Below are 17,042 nucleotides of genomic sequence, written 5' to 3'. Positions count from 1 at the left end.
GGTGGCCGGCGGGCCGCGGGCGATGATGCCGCTGCGGAGGGGCTTGGCGGGTGCTCAGGGGGGCGGGGGCGGCGAGGCGGTAAATGCCAGGGCCGATTTTTGGTCCCAGTCCGGCCCTCCAATAAAAATTCTCAACACATGGCATCTCTGTACTGATGTGATTTCAAAGCTCGCAAACCCTCTGCCAACTCAGCTAAATCACCCTTTAGCTCATATTTCAACAGGTCCCCTGATGCTCCCACCCTCCAGACCACCTGATCTCCATGAAAACAGAAGTAATCTCCCTTTCAACTCAGTGTCTGTCTCTGTTGCTACAGTCTCTTCTCTCCCCTTCCTCCTTCTCCTCTGTCTTCTTTCTTCCCCCTTCACCTCCTCCTTGCTCAACAGTGCAGCAAATGCTATTTGCTGAGGTGACTAAAAGCAATTCACAGGATCTTGCAGATGCCCTCCCACTGATATCTGTTTATCCTGTGATTCATAATGACTAAGGACACAGTGTTCATGAGAATTCAAGTGAGGGGAACTCAGTAAATAGTACCCCAATTCAAGAAATCCAACCTGCTACTGCTAAAAATCTGAGTCATTATTTGATTACAGCTCAAGAGATTGATTATCAATTCTCTCTCCCTGTCTACAAAGTCACAACAGCACATCATGTTGTACCAGGTGTCACTGATGGGGATTGTGAAGGATCTCTAACTATTCAAACCTGGTCTAATATACCACATGTCCTTCCTACAAATGAATCTACTGCTCAGTTGTTGCTGCTTCCAATTAACACAGATGGGTCCTTCTACCAACCCTCGTACTGGAGGTTTTGATTCTACTCGATTTGCACCTTTAACAAGCATTGGGAACTCGCAGCCCCAACTCCCTCTTAACATGGGCTCGCTGATCCTTGATGGACTGATTGATACAGAAGCTGATGTTAGCGTTATTGCAAAGAAAGACTGGCCAGTAAGTTGTGCCACCCAGCCTGTACATGGCATTTGGAGAGTTAACAAGTGCATTCAACCTAATGTGGCTTGCCTAATCCAAATTTGATTCCTCAACACTATGAGGGGATTATAGTGGATCTTAAGGATTGCCAGCATGTGAAATGAGTGCAATTGTATGGTAGTTGGAGCATTATTTTCCAGTGCCCTTCTTTGGGATATGTAGAATGATCTTTTCCAATCCTCTGGCCACTGCTGAGTTTTCCAAGCTTGCTGGCATATTGAGTGTAGCACCTTAACAGTGTCATCTTTTAAGATTCTAAAGAGTTCAAGTGGAATGCCATCACCTCCACTGGCCTTGTTGTTAGCCATGCTTTCTAAGGCCCACTTCACTTCACTTTCCAGGATGTCTGGCTCAAGGTCAGCAGCAACAGTATCTTGGCTGTTCGGGGCATCCAGATATTTCTGGTATAATTCCTCTGTGTATTCTCACCCCCTCTTCTTGATATCTTCTGCTTCTGTGAGGTCCCTACCATTTTTGCCCTTTATCATGTCCATCTTTGCACTAAATGTTCTTTTTATAGTTCCAATTTTCTTGAACAGATCTCTGGTTTTCCTTTTTCTATTCCTTTCCTCTATTTCTTTGCACTGTTCATTTAAGAAGGCCCTCTTTTCTCTCCTTGCTATTCTTTGGAAGTCAGCATTCCATTTTCTGTAATTTTCCCTATCTCCCTTGCATTTGGTTTCCCTTCTCTTCTCTGCTATTTGTAAGGCCTCGTTGGACAGCCACTTTGCTTTCTTGCATTTCCTTTTCTTAGGGATGGTTTTTGTTGCTGCCTCCTGTACAATGTTACGAACCTCCATCCATAGTTCTTCAGGCTCTCTGTCCACTAAATCTAGTTCCTTAAATCTGTTTTTCACTTCCACTGTGTATTCATAAGGGATTAGGTTTAGATTATACCTGACTAGCCCAGTGGTTTTTCCTACTTTCTTCAGTTTAAGCTTGAGTTTTGCTATAAGAAGCTGATGATCAGAGCCACAATCAGCTCCAGGTCTTGTTTTTGCTGACTGTGTAGAGAGCTTTTCCATCTTTGGCTGCAGAGAATATAAGCAATCTGATTTTGGTATTGCCCATCTGGTGATTTCCATGTGTAGAGTCGCCTCTTGTGTTGTTGGAAAAGAGTGTTTGTGATGACCAGCTTGTTCTCTTGACAGAATTCTATCAGCCTTTGTCCTGCTTCATTTTGAACTCCAAGGCCAAACTTACCGGTTGTTCCTTTTACCTCTTGACTCCCTACTTTAGCATTCAAGTCCCCTATAATGAGAAGAACATCTTTCTTTGGTGTCAGTTCTAGAAGGTGTTGTAAGTCTTCATAGAATTGGTCATTTTCAGCCTCTTCATCATCAGTGGTTGGTGCATAAAGTTGGATGATTGTGATGTTGAAAGGTCTGCCTTGGATTCGTATTGAAATTATTCTATCATTTTTGAGATTGTATCCCGGCACAGCTTTTCCCACTCTTTTGTTGACCATGAGGGCTACTCCATTTCTTCTATGGGATTCTTGCCCACAATAGTAGATACGGTAATTGTCTGAATTGAATTTGCCCATTCCCATCCATTTTAACTCACTGATGCCCAGGATGTCAATGTTTATTCTTGCCATCTCCTGTTTGACCACATCCAGCTTCCCAAGGTTCATAGATCTTACATTCCAGGTTCCTATGCCGTATTTTTCTTTGTAGCATTGGAATTTCTTTTCACTTCTGGGCACGTCTGCAGCTCAGTATCCTTTCGGCTTTGGCCCAACCACTTCATTAGCTCTGGAGCTACTTGTACTTGTCCTCCGCTCTTCCTCAGTAGCACGTTGGACACCTTCCGACCTGAGGGGCTCATTTTCCAGTGTCATATCTTTTAGCGTTTTGTTTCTGTCCATTGAGTTTTCTTGGCAAAGATACTGGAGTGGCTTGCCAGTTCCTGCTCCAGGTGGATCATGTTTAATCAGAACTCCCCCCATGACCTGTCCGTCTTGGGTGTCCCTGCATGGCATAGCCCATAGCTTCTTTGAATTACTCAAGCCCTTTCACCACAACAAGACAGCAATCCGTGAAGGGGCTTGGGTAATTCAGAAAAGCTATGGGCTATGCCGTGCCATTCATTTTCCAGTTTTCCGACCAGCCAAGAAAATAAAATTGAGCTCTGTTCTTTTTCTACATCCAAAACTAAATGTCTTTATCTATGTTTATACTATATCTACGACTGCATGATCAACTATTTCTATAGCTATACCTGTATCCATATCTATGAAGTATATCCTGGTTTGCCTTATCCTTGAATGCAAGGGCAGGAAATTGCAACTTTCTTCTCCTTGCTGGTGAGGATGGTGCAGAATTTCCTGGTACTTGATAAGAGCTCTCACATTGGCAAGAATTTTGTTTGGCACAAAAGTTCCCCATTTTGTGAAAAATTGCCTGTTTTGTCCAAATTGTACTGAATTCTGAGAATTGCTAAAACTGGGATCACTATCTCTTTCTTTTAGAATTTGAAGCACTAGAGGGTTTCTGCATGGTATGTTTGGGATGGGATGGTGTACACAAAAATTGCCCAACTATTTCTTTGTTGCCTGTAGGGTAATGTGGCACAGCACTGTAAAGATGCCAATGAACTGAGTTTAGAAATTGGCATGTTATGACTCCTGCCATAATTTTATGGGACCATAAAATATCATGGGACCATAATTTTATGGTCAAATATTTGTTAACAAGAAAACATTCTGGCTGGGAGGACTTCATAAGTTATACTTTTTGAATAAAATGATGGGGAGGGGGAGAGCATTGTGGGATTAAAAAGAAGAACATGTACTGTATAGGGAAAGAGGGGCACTGAGGTGAGGATATCTATGAAGCTTTAAACCAATTGAAGCTGAGTCCCTTCATCAGGATCTAGATCTAGATCTAGATATATTCAAAGTATATGAACAAAGTCTATAACATAATGATTATGCGGGGAAAAATATGGGGAGGAATCATAAAGGTATTAACTGAAGAATGTAAGAGTTATGCTGGTACATATGCTGCTAATGACTAAAGCACAGGCCTGTCTCTGGCTCCCAATTCTGGAAGGTAATTCTGAGATGGAAGTGCTGTATCTATAGGTCATTTATAAATATAAACGGAATTTGAGAGAAATGTGTTATATCTATTTCTTCCGAGCTGATCCCCCATACACCTTGAGAACCTTTGCATAAGAGTAGCATATTTATATATCACATATAAATGTGGCATATACAGCAATGTGTAATGTCTATTTCTTAGAAGTTGATTCCACTCCCTCCTCCTCATATAACTGTGGATGGCTCTTGTACCATCCTATAGTGACAATTTGGTAGAATAGCCAGGAGTCAGATATAGGGCCATCCCTGACATTAGGCAGAGTGTTGGGAGGTCCAAACGAGCCAATGGCACTACATCAGGAATCCCTTGGCCAGGAATCTCTAATCCGTTAAGCACTCTAAGTCTTACAAAATTCAAGCTGAGTTCATCATCTGGGAGACATTGCAAGCCATTTTTGCACACAAAAACAAAATAAAAAGATGGTTTTAAATATGTGATTAATAGCTAATTCTTTTGATTGCCAAGAAAAAGAGAATCTATGATTTCAGCACATTTTGTGATCATTAAATTGAGAAGGCTATGAAACAAGTCTCAAACTGCAATTTGCTTAATAATAGAATCCAGTCTGGCATTACACTGAACAAGTGAAACACACTAGCTATGTAGGACATGCTAGTAACTATAGAAAACTGAATAAGATGAATGAAAAACCGCCCACAGATGAATCAGATGACGTCCATGCCTCTGTGGGGCTAAGAGAAATCTTCTCTGTCTCATCCTTACCAGAGTTTCTTAAAAAGAAAAGGAGGGGGAAAGGGGGGAGGAAGGGGAGGAAACTCAACCTGATTCATTTCATTCAGTGCAAAGGTATTTCTGTAACCAGCTGCAGGTGGGACAAAATGACGCACAAGGTACAGTAGCTATTTTGAAACGTTCTGCACATGTACGCAATATAATTGAACCCAAATGAGAAGAAACCATCTCAGTTCCTCCATGTCATAAGGTAACTGTAGGATATGACAAATTGTCTGAGATCAGGTATGTGTGGAAACAAGTGATTTGGCAGTGCAGGGTCTTTGCTAGGCCATAAATGTTTAAATGGATAGTGCTCAGATGTCTTAAATGTCATCTGTCTTCACAAAACTTTTTCTAAAAACGTAGAACGTATTGCAGAATAGGGTCCATTAAATATACTAAGAGAGCCTCCATCTTAGCAAATATGAGCTAAGCCATTCTACAAAGTAACTCTGACAGAATGGGAGGAAATATTGTGGCTATTCAAGTGTTAATTCCAACTAGAATTGACCCGTTCCTACGACATTTACTTACCAAGTGCCATTGATTCAACGGCTCTGTTCTAGTTAAGACTAATAGCTACATAATAACTAAATAGCTAATTAAGACTAATGGCTAAATACTCAGCTCCCAAACAAACTGCACCAGAGTGCTACTCCTGTCCTCTGAAGATGCTGGCCACAGAGACTGGCAAAACGTTTTGAAGAACAACCTTCAGAACACAGCCAAAGAGCCCGAAAAACAGACAATAACTAATAGCTACACTTAGCTGTATATCACTTATGGTCCTCAAATTATACCTCTCTGTTTTTAATAAAATCCTGGTAAAACTTTTTAGGATTCTGATCTTCTCTGTGGCTTTGGGTTTCAAGGAGCTCTTGCTTACCAGCAGAGCAGTAACTAGCAATTTTGGCACCTGGTGCTTCATAGCCTCATTGCTTAAGTTTGGGTTGCATGAGATTAGTATATACTGGGAGAGGACACAGGAACTTATTTATTTATTTATTTATTTATTTTATTTGTACCCTGCCCATCTGGTCTTACGACCACTCTAGGTGGCTTCCAATACGACATAAACAGCATATAAAAATGACACAAGAATTATTACATAAAATATCTTCCAATAACAATTTACAAGACAGGAAGATAGAGTGAAAAATAAATAAAGAAAAATAAATAAAGAAAAAGATCAGGTATTGACTGGAGGGAAGGCCTGAATAAACATCCATGTTTTTAATTGGTTTTTAAAGATACCCAGCATAGGGGCCACGTGAATCTCTGGAGGCAGATAGTCCCAGAACTGGTGAGGAATGCTTGCACCTGAGTGCACTATGCCACAACAAGGGCACATTGAGCCATTTTTGTGTTTTCTTCTGCCCAGGGACAAGTAGCTGGAGAAGGAGTTTGGGATGGGCAGGTTCTTACCCTTTCAACAACACATAGCAATGGGCAGGTTTAAACCCTCCCGGCAACCTCTAAACTTTGGCATCCAGAGGCAAATGTCCAGTCATTGTCCTCTGTTATAGCTCTGCTCACCAAGACAGCATTTGGTGATAGACTAAATAGATCCTAAGTTCAGCTTGTAAACATTGGGTGTACCAATATGAATACGTCTTGTTAAAGGAGAAGCATATGTAGACATTTTGACACTACATTGTCCAAACCTTTAGAACATAAAAATAATAATACTTAGAAGGAACATGGCTATTGTGACTAAAGTAAAAGGCATGCTAATAGCACTCTATATTTATTGGCCACATCAGTAATCAACATGGTTTTAGCAAGGTTTGTCGTCTTCAGGGAATAGAGAGCAGTTCAATTATCTGGAGATTGTCTACCCTATTTTATATTGTAGCAGTGAAGTATGGGAAGAAGAGATAACTTTGACTTTTGGCTTACCAATATTATAGGCATAGTGGTTAATAATTAGGTGTCATCAAGTTGATTCTGGCTTATGACAATACTTGCCTCTTTCTAGATATATATGCAAAAGTGGTCTACCATTCCCTTCTTCTGGGAACATTTGAAGGCTGTGTGCCCAAGGCTACACAGACTGCCATGGAAAAAGAGAAAAACATGAGCATTAATAGATAGTGTTTGTTTTTAAAGTAGGGGTTATAAAATGCTTATTCTCTTGGTTGACATTGTGACTCAGCAAATTATAATTACTCCTGTGACCTTCAGGTAAAGAAAGATCTGCAAGCCCTATTCAGGCATTCAAAAAATACTTAATTTGAAAGTGTGAACAGGAAGAAAGTTCTAGCTCCACACCCTCTCTTTACTGTCTTGAAAGGGAGAAGCAACATCTGAAAAAGAAAGCTTCTGCTGCATATTACATGTGTGAGATTCTGGATTCTACAGGGCTTTGTGTCAGCTGGAGAGACTCCATATATATCATTCTATCTCCTCAAACTCTTTCTTCATGTTGAGGCAGTGACAGGAGAGGATGGAGTTAGAGTTCTCTCCCTGCTTAGGTTTTCAAATTAAGCCTTTTTGGAATATCTGAATAGGACTATTGTTCCACAGGAATGGCAGATTATAGTCAAAATTTAATAATACAGCCCAAAGGAGAGACTGAAGAAATCAACAAACTACAATGGCAGTTATGGACTAATTTTCCTGTAGGGGAACACTAGCAGGTATAAGAAAGGAGATTCCCAGATTTTGTTTGGTTTGGTTTATTTATTTCATACTTTGCACCTTCCTTTTCCCAATCGCCTACTTGTTCGTCACATATTACCATTGTGTGATGCCTAAGCTCAACTAAACTTTATGCATATGTATAGCCATATGCTTCACACATCATATGCTTCCTCATCTACATTTACAAGTTCAACATCAACACCCTCTTTCCCTTGCAGTTATAAACACTTGGTTTGTTCATTTCACACATCTCAACATGCTTACAGAGAGTATGTAGCTAATTTCCCAAACTGAGGGGAGAAGATGTTGGATTGGGCTACATCTAGTGGAAGAAACAAAAGTCTGCTTTTTAGGGACCATCAGCCTGTTTAGAGACCATTGATGTTGAAGGTAGTAACAGTCAGGCTACACTGTTAGCAGCATAAGTAACAAGAGCCATCACAGAGACAGACTGCAGATGTCTTAACACTGGGTTTGCCACCATCATCCAAGTAAAGGCAAAATGTGTGGGTGGGGGAGTTAGAACTCAATGAAAATAGACTCCATACCCAGAGCTTAAGAAGTTTAAAGGTAATTGCAAAGAACTGGAGAGCCAATGCCCAGACACGGGTTATTTGCCACTATAGTTATATTTGGAAAAAAAAATTGTGCTGCTGACCCATTATATAAAAACACTTAAGTCTCCTGTAACTGGTTGAAACAATTGGACAAGTTATAGTTAAACTGCAAAAGGAGTGACGTTCTCCATGACAACCACAATATAACTTGCTTATGCCATAATTACTGAGGAAAAAAAAAGACAGACACATAATTAGCAAGTTGCATCTCCCATACTTGTGTGGCAAAATGGAGAAGCCAATTATTGAACATTCTCTGAGGCAAGGTAAAATGTTATCATAGCTTGGGGGGTCTGGCTGGCAGAGAAAATGCTCTAGGCAGGTATGGATCTTAGTGTAAAATAATTGAACCAGAGCTTGGAACATCACAGCTTCAAAATTAATTAATTAAAATTGGATGTGAGAAATTGAAGATTAACTTGTTACTATTGATGCTGAAAAATGAAAATATGTAATTCATTAAATTAATATTATTGGCACATTAATTGAAATGTTGGTTGTCTTTCCCTCTGTAGAAGAGGCATACTTGATTGATTGATTGATTGATTGATTGATTGATTGATTTAACCACACCTTTTTCCTTGGAAAGGACTCGAGGTGGCTTACAACAATGAAAAACAATATTTAAAGTAGAAAACAATGAGTATACAATGGTGGTTAACATCAGTGAAAGACAATATTTAAAATTACAAATAATGAATTCTTCCTACACAAAAGAAAAAAGGATTAAACCACCTCTCTAAACCTTGGCCCCAAAATGCATGTTAACTATAATACCTTGAAGGTTTAGTATTGCCATGAACCCATAAAGCCGTAGTCTCAACCTTTTCCCAACTGTGTACTGGTTGGGGGAACATGGTACACTCGCGCAGGGGCATGTTGTGATCTCAGGGGGCATGTCGTGCTCGGAGTGGGTGTGTCACACTTGTGGGGGTGCCGCACTCTCCCGCATGCACGCAGGGGGCATGTCACACTTGCAAACATATGTGGAGGGCATGTCACACTCATGGGGGCATGTCACACATGCAAGGGCATGTCATGCTCACACGCATGCACACAGCACACTCACAGGGTGGAGTGTGGTCACACACATGTGCTGGGCACACTCATGGGGGAGCATTGAGGGGGGCAGGAGATCTGTGTCCACGGCCCAGTCCTGCCTAGTCCACGGACCACTGCCTGGTTGCAGACTGGGGGTTGGGCACCCCTGCCATAAAGCACATCCAGGTCATTTCCCTGAGGAAGGCAAATTATCTTTTTTAAAAATCAAACTGCAATCCACAGTGAAGTAATTTTTGTTCTGACTCATTGGCATTGCAATTATTATAAAATTAACCACAGAGATACTGGGGGAAAAAAGGTTTGGATGTGGGTGACTTCATGAGAATATGTGTGTGTGGTTTTTTTTTTTTTTAAAGGGTACATTTATATAATTCCTCGTCATAACTATAAGGTCAAGATTTAAGTGTGGGAAAGTGAAATGAGATTGGCTTTACTTCGTAAATGATCATGGCAAATTTCCTTACAGTAATGAGAAGGTCATTGAAATAAAAATACTCTAAACCAGCTGTCATGTACAGCTACTAAGTGGGTGGGGGCCATAATCTACAGAATTCTGTAGGATGAGGGTGTTCTCAAGAAGAATATAGCCATCTACCACTTCAAGGATGTGAAAAGCTATTAAAGCCCACTCATGATGTTGGCTTCTTCAGATGTTTTAAATGTTTCTGCTCTTCAGCTACTGTGACCTTTGTTAGAGCACCACCTCACTTGACCATAGCCCTTTCAAATTCTCTAAATATCAGAGGAAGAAACCATCTTGCTGAAATATTTTTAACAGGTACTAGCTACGCAGCTTGACACTCTCAACTGACATTTATCTATAGCTATATTATGTCTACCGAGATAAATGTCAAATGACAGTATACCTGAATGACATTTTTGTAGCCTGCCCAATATTGTTGAAGTCAAATGAAGAATTGTAGATGTATATGACACTTAGAATATTATGGCCCCTATCCTGTTATGCAAACAGTCTAACCTTGAAAGGTGAGTTCCCTCAAGTTCAAAAGCCAGCATGGACATACATGGTGAATTGCATGACTTCATGTGCAACAGATAATGTCCATGTTGATTTCTTAACTGGAGGCAATCCATCACCAAAACTCATGCTATTTATGTTACTCTTGAAAGTGTAACTTACAGGATTTGAACCTATATCTGTCTGTCTGGATAAGGTACAAAGAATAATCCATCATTAAGGGAGCATCAGCATTACTAACCATTGCACCATCCACCTAAGAATATACCTCATGATCATCAGCAGGGGCTTGAAGCAGGGAAAGTAGCAGAAAGGAAATGGTAGTAGACTCAGGTACTTTGAGGATATATGTTTTGAGCAAAGATTGGAAATTTGTTAGCCTGATGGCCAAATTTTCACCCCAGGCTCAACAACGAATCCCAGCTATCAGCTATATCAGGTCAAGAAATGGCCAAAACCAAAACAAGAGGTGCCTGAATGGGCATTCCAGTTGCAATTTTGGATATTATTATTTTTGTTGAAGATTTTTGAATTTTTGATTAAACTCCTTTAGCTGCACAGCAGAAGTGTACAGATTCACAGACTAGAATAGCTTCAAGTCCGCCACTGGCACAATATTGGAGGTAAACCTATGTTTCCAGTCCACTGCTATAGATCACAATAATGTATAGGATGTAATGCTAAAATATTCAAGGCCCAATTTATTTCTATAAACAACAACACCAATCCAAGGCAGATCTGTAAAAACCAAAAGGGCAGTAAAAGCATGGCCTCTTTTACACAGTACGATCTTATTCCAGAAGATATAGCTGCAGTATATATTTTAGAACTTAAGGAACCAAATATGACAATGCTGTTTTACACTCTATATTTCACCAGTGATTCAGTGAGGATTCTTTCACTTTAAATAATTGTTTCAGAGCTGAATCACATAACATCTTGAGCTCAGCTCAACTCCTACTGCTGACATTTTGTGGATGGTTCATGAACAGGAGTTTCACCCATCACGAATCTTCAGTTATATTGGCTTTTTGTTAACAGTACTTCAGCTGGTTGGTAACAGAATATTTAAATCAGCAGCAAGATGTGTGTGTTTCAGGCATAAACTGCATCATTGTAATGCACATTCCATATCAGAACTGACAGAACCATTTTGAGTTAAGGGCTATGAAGTCCAACAACAAACTGAGACCTCATTATGTATATGTTTTTCACACAGTACAAAATTTGCGGGTATGATAAAAAAAAGGATTAACCTTGTTGAATAGAGTTAACAGACAAGCAGATCCTGGGAGTTTTGTGCTTCTCACTTTTAAATTTGCATATTATTAATATGCTTAATATTAAACATATTAATTAATATGTTTAATATGTTTAATATTAAAATAATAAACATAGTAACATGTGTTACTAGCTGAAATCCTGTTGCTTTGTATAACAAGTCAGAACTAGAGTAAGCCAATTGACCCAATGGAGCTTACAGAGCAGTTGACTCACCAAATCCCTAGTGATTCAGTGGGCTTACTATAAGGTGACTTACTACATTAAACGGGATTTCAGCTAATACGATTAACATAAAATTATAGTCATGTAATTTTAAAAGTAATGTAATAATGTAATATAAATAACTATGCTCAACTATGTTAAATTGTTTTGTTATATAAACACAAATAGCTTTTTGGAAACATGAAAATACGCTTCCCCATAAAGGGCACACAGCACATTTAGTACCGTTTAGGCTGCATTCTGACCAACTCTATTCCAAATCCCATGACTTTATCCATGCATTTTAGGACCTCGAGTTGGGGAGGGGGAAGAATCCAGTAAAGGTGAAATAAACAGACTTCTGGGGGCTTTAAATAAAACTCTCAGTCCAGTGAACACTTCTGGCTTCTCTTAGACATGATGAGGAAGTGGCAAGGTGGGGCTTAACTTTTATGGCAACTACAGGAATTTATTTATTTATTTATTTATTTATTTATTTATTTATTTATTTATTTATTTATTTATTTATTTAACTTATATGCCGGCCACATTACCCAAAGGTCTCTGGGCGGCTTACAGCATTTAAAATACAATAAAAAGGCAAAATAAAAGGGCAAAATAATTAAAATGCAATTAAAATATATATTCTAAAAATTGCCATCAGACCTACAGCTGATATTATTTCAGTTAAAAGCCATTTGGAACAGGAAGGTTTTGACCTGGCGCCGAAATGTCATCATTATGGGTCTGGTAGTCTTTTTGTCTATTATGTTCTATAGAGAATGCCCCTCAGGCAACTACCAGATTTAAAATGACTTGGCGTTCCCATAGAGCTTAGACCTGTCTAGTTATTTCCTCCATGTACACTGAGTCTGAGAAGCTATTATTTTTCAGCTGAAAGTAATTGCAGACACCAGAAAGAACTGGTCTCTCTGGTTGTAATTTTTTTTTGTTGATTGTTTTGCTCATGTCCCCAGAGGTCTGACTGGGGGAATTCCAGCAGATGTTTGAGGGCTGTTGTCCACGAATTCTGAAAAATACTAGGTGCTACAGAAAACCTCTGAGAATGGGAGCTCTGCAGATAAGCTTCTTTGCTCTTCTGGGATAGCACAAAATGAGACAATCACACTCAGCCATCTGGGTGGGGAGGGGAGGGGAGGGGAGGGGGAAAGGAGCAGATTACTTACAGCTGCTGTTCCCTAACTTCAGCCTCTTTCAAAGCTTGCAACCCATCAGTCCACCATCAGTTCTAGTGTGAGTTTTACTGGTCACCTTTGGGGTCCAGTTAGGAATTTTTGATCTGCTTCCTGATTAGCCAATGGGAGTGGGTTTTTTTCACCTACCCCACACTGGTAGGGGGCACGAGGGAATGTTAATTATAGGTGGCAATTTTTCATTGGTCACAGTGGTGGGCAGTGCGGAATGCAGATGGATCGGTGAGTTCCGCTTGGAGCTCAGATGAGGTTATATGCAGGGTAGGAGGATGCGCTGGGGCCACCTGTGGGCCAGTGGCCACCAATAGACAGGGGGCTCGAGGCTCAGGGGTGGTCAGAGCATGGCCGGCTGGGACCGCGCTGTCTTCAGAACCACACAACCTTGGGGCATGGGACTCACCAATTTTCATGAAGAAGGGGTCCGGTGAGACCTCCATTATACTGTCAACCCTCGACCTACGACCTACGTAAGGGTGTTCATAGGTTGAAACATTTGTAGGTTGAAGCACCATTTCCCATAGGAATGCACTGAAAACCAATTTATCCATTCCAGCCAAAGGCACTGAGGCTTTAAGAAGGGGGAAAACTTCCAAAACACACAGTAAAACAACCTCCCTTGTTGAGGCTTTAAGAAGGGGGAAAACTTCCAACAACAAACAGTAAACCTAGCTCCCTTGCTGAAGCATTAAGGGAAAAAAGCCACCAACAAAACAGTACAGAAACATATCCTCCCCAGCCAAAACCCACCCAGAAGTTTTTTAAAAGGAGAAAACAGCAGCTTACCTCCCTACAGACACACACACAGGCTCACTCAGAAAGCAGGAGCTCTCTCAACTACCACACACCCTATAATGGCCAACAGAGCTACAGCACAAAGAAGCAGCCTCAGCGCCACCTATAGTTAGAAAGTTCAATTGCCCACCTTTTTTCCCTGCCTGTTTCTGTTCTTATGTCGAAGCTCTGTGCACAAGTCGAAGCAATATTTTCTATCAGAGTGGTTCATAAGTTGAAACGTTCGCAAGTAGGGACGTTCATAATTTGAGGTTTGACTGTAAATCTGATTCTGGACTACAGCAGGTGCTTCTTTTGGTTGGACTCTGAAGTTAATAATTTGGCTAATGTTAATAAAGTATGGCCTTAGTTTACCCCATCAGCTGCATCTCGCCTCATTATTCCGGGATAGGAGGGCAAATGTTGCAGGCCTTCATGACATCCCTGATAATGATGACCCTTTTTACTTCACCTCTAGCAGAAAAATATCCTAAGAAACCCTACCTAGATTGACCTGGTTTTCTTATGGAGTAGTTCCCCCTGAGACAGTAAGCCTGTGTCTGAGCTTTGCTACTTCAAACTAAAGGTGTGGGCTCATATGACTGTATGCTCCATTGCTAACTCAATCAGTTATCTGCACAAAAAGCCTATGTATCAGGAAGTCTAAGCTTTACCTAAAGACTTGCACTTTTCTTTGTGTATGATTTTTTAATGAGAAAGAATCCCATCATGTAACACCTGGCAGAACAAAATGGTACAGGTGAGGTAAAAGCAGGCTTGCCTCAGTCCACGGTCCCCAGAACCTTCCCTTGGTGAATAGAGATAGATAAGCCAGCTTGCCTTGTTCAAGTGGAGGGAAATGGAGGGAAATGGAGTCCCTCTTGAAATATCTGTAGAAGAGGAGGAGACTTTGATGTGAGAGGGGAAGAACAAATGATTGTGTTAAGGTCTCAAATAAGTGGGGATTCATAAGAGAATAAGAGTATATATATATATTGAACCACCCAAGATTGGGAACATATTTGAAATAAATTGTTTATTGCTTCCTGCGTTGTTCATGAGGGTGAACTATAAGGTTCCCCCCCCCCCCCCATGAAACAAACTTTTCCTAAACACACAATCACTTTGATCCTGCTTTGATCCCTTCCCTCCTCTTCCTATGTCATGCCATAAGCCGTTCCCCAGCCCTAGGGGTGGGATTCTCTTCGGGCAGGCTTTAGCAAACCCCCTGAAAGGAAAATCCCTCTCTGCTTATGCCTCCAAGGGACAGCTGATCCACGGGGGCATAAGCAGATAGGGATTGAAGGGATGAATATAAAAGGGTTATACTTGTTGCTTTGTATTTGTTGGGATCTCTGGACCCCAATATCTGTATTCGCAAAGGCTTTCACGGCAGGGATCTAATGGTTGTGGGTTTTTCGGGCTCTTTGGCCATGTTCTGAAGGTTGTTCTTCCTAACGTTTCACCAGTCTCTGTGGCCAGCATCTTCAGAGGACAGCACTCAAACTTCACCAGAGCACAGAGTGCTGTCCTCTGAAGATGCCGGCTACAGAGACTGGCGAAACGTTAGGAAGAACAACCTTCAGAACACGGCCAACAGAGCCTGAAAAACCCACAACAACGAACAAATATCTGACAAATCAGGGATATTCAATTAATATCCTGATTCATTTTTATATTCATCACCATTTCTACTTGTAACACTTGATAATGTGCTCCAGGGGAAAGCATTGTACTGGTAATTTGAATAGTATAAAATATATACAAGATCACACTTAGAGTTATAATTAATACAGACTTTACCAGGTACCTATCAAGTTACAATAATCTGCCAAGCCGCCCTTTTTTATGTTCCCTTTCTGAGGAAGGTTGATTTTTGGTGCCCCTTTGATGCAAATTATAGAAGGCAGAGACACTGTAATATGCTGGTGCATTACTTTACACCCACAGACAGAGAAGCTGCGTTCTTATATAAAAAAGCCACCCAAGCATTCCTGAATGAAACTGTGATTTAATCTAATCACAGCACTTCTATTTCAGATTACTTTAATTGCAGTTTGTAAAACAAACACAGATGGATGTAGACGATGCTTGCTATTTCATACCATTTCTAAATTAGTGCTGATTGAATTATACCACTAATAAAAGAAAGTATATTTGGATCCATTCATGGAAGTGCTAAAATAGTAAGATGCTTGAAATCATATGCCAGGGGGTGGGGGGAGTAAGCAAGTGAAGATAGGATGTGCCTCGAAAGAGTCCTCTGCTCAATATTTCTTCAGAGTGATTGAGGGAAAATGTGTACTAAGAAGTGTGCAAGACTAGCCAGGCTGCTGTTTCACTGATTTTTAAAAAGGTGACTGAATGGATTTTTTTGAATTGCATATTACGTGACCACCAAATACATATAAAGAATGTATATGTGTTTAAATTAAAGAGAAACATTCACAAAGTCTCTTTTACCTAGGCATTGGGAAATGTTGTTTGACAGATGTCACAGACAATTGTTGCAATCCAGTGAATGAAGTATGGTTAACAATACTGATTTTATTGGCCTAAGTGAACCAAGTTATGTAACATGCACAGATACTTGTGAAACTTGACACATTGCATGGAAACCGTTGTAGTTGGGGAAATATCACACACACACACATATACAGGTCATACATTTTGCAGAAATATGTCAGAATATGTCAGAAACTGCACTTTCCCCCCCTAAAACTTCCTGTCTTTTCCCCTTATTTCTGCTTTGAGAAAGGGTGGGCATCAATTCTAAACAAATAAACAAGTAAGCAAAAACAGCAGACTGGATAATCCATACTCAACCATTTAGAAATCATCTAGAGGTAGGGTTGCCAGATTCCAGGGCATAGCCTCAGGGAACTGCTGTGGTTCTCTGGACTCCAGACAGAGAGACAAACCTTAGAATAAGCAGTGCTGAAGTTGGGGGGATGGTACTGTCTGGTTTTCATGTCTGAAGTAGCTTTAAAGCTTAGGCACAAATTCTGACTAGGAATGATGGCAAGTTGACAACTACAGCAACTGCTAGACACATACTGTTGTCCCCCCCGTTTGATTTTCCATTATTATGGTTGCCAGGTCAGCAGTACTGTACTACCTGAGATATTATGTCATAGAAATGGGCCCTCACCACTTCACTCTGCATTGCCAAATTACTGGTCAGCTGGGTTATAACCCATATTTTGTGCCCATTTATCCACAATGCATTCATGTCTATTTCTAAAAAATAGTTGGACCAGATGAAATTCTGTCCCCTCCACATCTCAATCCTTCTATGCCCTGCCTCTGTAACATAACAGCAATCTTGTATTCTAATAAATCTAACTTCATACTATGAAGCCGGGATGTCGTTTTTCAGAGCAATGCAGCAAAAGACATCCATTTATCAAATAACTCTTTCATAAGTTGC

At 40.4% G+C, this 17,042-nt stretch overlaps 1 long non-coding RNA gene across 1 annotated transcript in view; it reads right to left on the bottom strand.

Moving 5' to 3' along the window:
* Positions 1-13,744, bottom strand: part of LOC140702451 (uncharacterized) — a 31,802-nt gene extending 18,058 nt beyond the window's left edge. Inside the window, exon 1 of the long non-coding RNA XR_012081634.2 lies at positions 13,625-13,744. This is a non-coding gene — a long non-coding RNA (uncharacterized LOC140702451). The remainder of the gene's footprint in view (positions 1-13,624) is intronic.
* Between the last annotated feature and the right edge of the window lie 3,298 nt (positions 13,745-17,042).

This window comes from Pogona vitticeps, chromosome 1, assembly GCF_051106095.1.
Source record: "Pogona vitticeps strain Pit_001003342236 chromosome 1, PviZW2.1, whole genome shotgun sequence".
Taxonomy (NCBI): Eukaryota; Metazoa; Chordata; class Lepidosauria; order Squamata; family Agamidae; genus Pogona; species Pogona vitticeps.
This window is presented reverse-complemented; position numbering and strand designations above follow the sequence as displayed.